The following is a 2,697-nucleotide window of genomic DNA, read 5'->3' as shown; positions in this document are numbered from 1 at the left end:
CTGAAGAGTTAAAGTAACGAGAAGAAACATAACATAGTTCTGCTGGGGGCTCTGCACAACACACCCCTCAAATTAAATTAAGCACACCTGAAATTAAACTTTGCAACTATTCGGGTAGACACTGCATTAGAACCACCATGAGCAATGACACTGCCACCTTACTCGGAGTCCTCGCCCACGTCCACGACTTTGTCCTTGTCCCTCTTCCTCTTGGCCGATACTTCTTTGCTTGAACCGCACACTTGGCTCTTTCTCTTCATCCAACCCTTGTAGATATTGAAACAAAGGTATCCATCCATTGCAGCATAGTGGATGTGGTATATATCTAATACATTCCACTGCCATGCATAATGATGAAACGTGTATGGAGGTTTCTCCAGTTTACCATATGAAGGATGAACCATGGCTCCTGCCAGGGTCAGCATTGAAGGCTGACGAGAGGACACCAGCCGATTCTTTTGGAGGTCGAAGGGGTTGCCTACAACGAGGCCTATCCGACCCAGAACTTCTTTGTCGTTCCCAAAGTCTATAGTAACGAATTTGACTAGGTTGCTCTCAAGGAAGTCCTTAAAATCCAGGCATTCAACATCGGCATGTCATATGTGGTAGACCAAGCATAAGTCATGCACGCAAACCTGGATCATGGCGGGCTTCTTCCTCTCTTTGTCCTTTAGATCCTTCTCTCGTCCCAGGACTATGGTGTACTCAACATCTAGCCCAGCGACCCACTCATCATCTGAGTTTTCGAACATGCGTCTGAAGCGAGAAAGGCATCCTTTCACTTTCGTGGAAGAACGGGTGTAGATGACGTCGAACTCATCGCCGGTGATGATTCTAACCTTGTACTCACCGCCAATCATGGAGATTTGGGACGCCATGGATTTGGGAGGAGGGTTAGGATTAGTGGAATTGCCGTAATGTGAAAGGATGGGGCGACTAGGAGCGAACCGTCGTAGTATTAAAGGACGTGTGGGGACGAGTAGGAGCGAACTGCAAGCGTGCAAACGGCAGGGTAGTGGCTTTCCATTCTCCCATGATACGGGCTTCCGAGAGCCCTTGGATCTGAGATCAAATAGTTGCATGGCGTGATTCTAGACCTATGGGTGAATATCATATCCTGGAGGGTTATTCTACAAATTTTCAGCAACTTAGCATGTGACCGTTTGATCTCAGGTCCAAGGGCTGCCAGCAACCCGTATCACGGTCGCGCCTACCACGACCAGCGCGTCGCTCGTGCGGTCGCGCCCTTGGAGATTTAACACGGTGCGTTAGGCTATCTGATGTTGGCATGTCATACATAGTCATCACTTAGTCACTCATACTACAACAAGGTTAGCTATAAGGTTGGCTATAAGTGTATTTTTTTACTTCTCTCTATCTCTTTCTTCGTACTCCCTCCATCCCATAATATAAGAATGTTTTTGACACTAGTGTAGTGCCAAAAACATTCTTATATTATGGGACACAGGGAGTACTAGTATTTATTGCATTTGCCAATGAGTGACCTCTTCCAATGAAATGGTGTGCTTATTAGTTTTTTGTTGCTAAGTTTGCTTCATTTAATTAGCTATAGACTCAAAATTGTCTTTTCACCTAGGTACATGTGCACCATTTCTTCCTTGGATCACCAAACTAGTCTCTCTCTTCTTGATTAACTTGCCACATCAGACTTTATGCCTATGTGGCAAGCTTAGCACCTGTAGGAGCAAGTAAGCCTGCTTGTAATGGGAGTAGTACTACCTCCGTCTAGGTGAATAAGTCATTCACGTAGTTCTAGGTCATCGATTTGAGGAATTAAATATGTTCTATATGTCATGAAAAGTATATCACTAGATTTCTACAAGGATGTAGTTTCTAAATATATTTTTTATCACATACAATATATATTTAGATAGTTAAATCGTCAACCTAGAACTACGCGAATGACTTATTCACCGAGACGGAGGTAGTCTCATGCATGCCAACTATGCAATCTTGATGAGGTGACGTCGAATTAAATAAAGAAAAGAGAGAGTTGAGTAGTATCATAATATGATATTGTATCATATTAAAGGATGTGCTACTATGTGTCATGCATGACAATAAATAAACTATCCTATGATACCAACACATGATACTATGCATTATGGATGTACTCCCTCCGTCCAGAAATACTTGTCATTGAAATGCATGTATCTAGATGCATTTTAATTCTAGATACATCCATTTTCATCCATTTATGCGACAAGTATTTCCGGGCGGAGGGAGTAGTATCATACAAAAGTATCATATGCATGATACTAGTATATGATACTCTTCATTACGACCAACCTAAGTACAATAGTGCGCTTTACATGACATTTTTGCATATGTGGAGGAAAGAGAGGTAAGGAAAAAGTGGAGAAGTGGGCTCTCATGCAAGAGCCATCCTCTACTACAGTCTACATGGTGGAGCATTGGGAGAGGCACCTGTATGGAGGTGGTCAGGAATTGGGAGACTCACGGCGGTCGTAGCACCGTAGTTAAAATGATAATGGCAAGTCAAATCATGGGGCCCCACCTGTCCAGCAATAACTCGCCGTCAAATCACACAGCCCTACGTTTGCAGCAGCCTACTCCTTTGTCTTCTCGCATCTCTGTCGACCTGACTAGGCGAAACTGCCCCGCCTACCGCGCAGGAAAAGCCCCGCCTCGACTTTTAAATAGTACAATATACTA

This window comes from Triticum aestivum, chromosome 3B, assembly GCF_018294505.1.
Source record: "Triticum aestivum cultivar Chinese Spring chromosome 3B, IWGSC CS RefSeq v2.1, whole genome shotgun sequence".
Lineage (NCBI taxonomy): Eukaryota > Viridiplantae > Streptophyta > Magnoliopsida > Poales > Poaceae > Triticum > Triticum aestivum.
The sequence above is the reverse complement of the archived record's forward strand: the minus strand, read 5'-3'. Positions refer to the sequence as shown.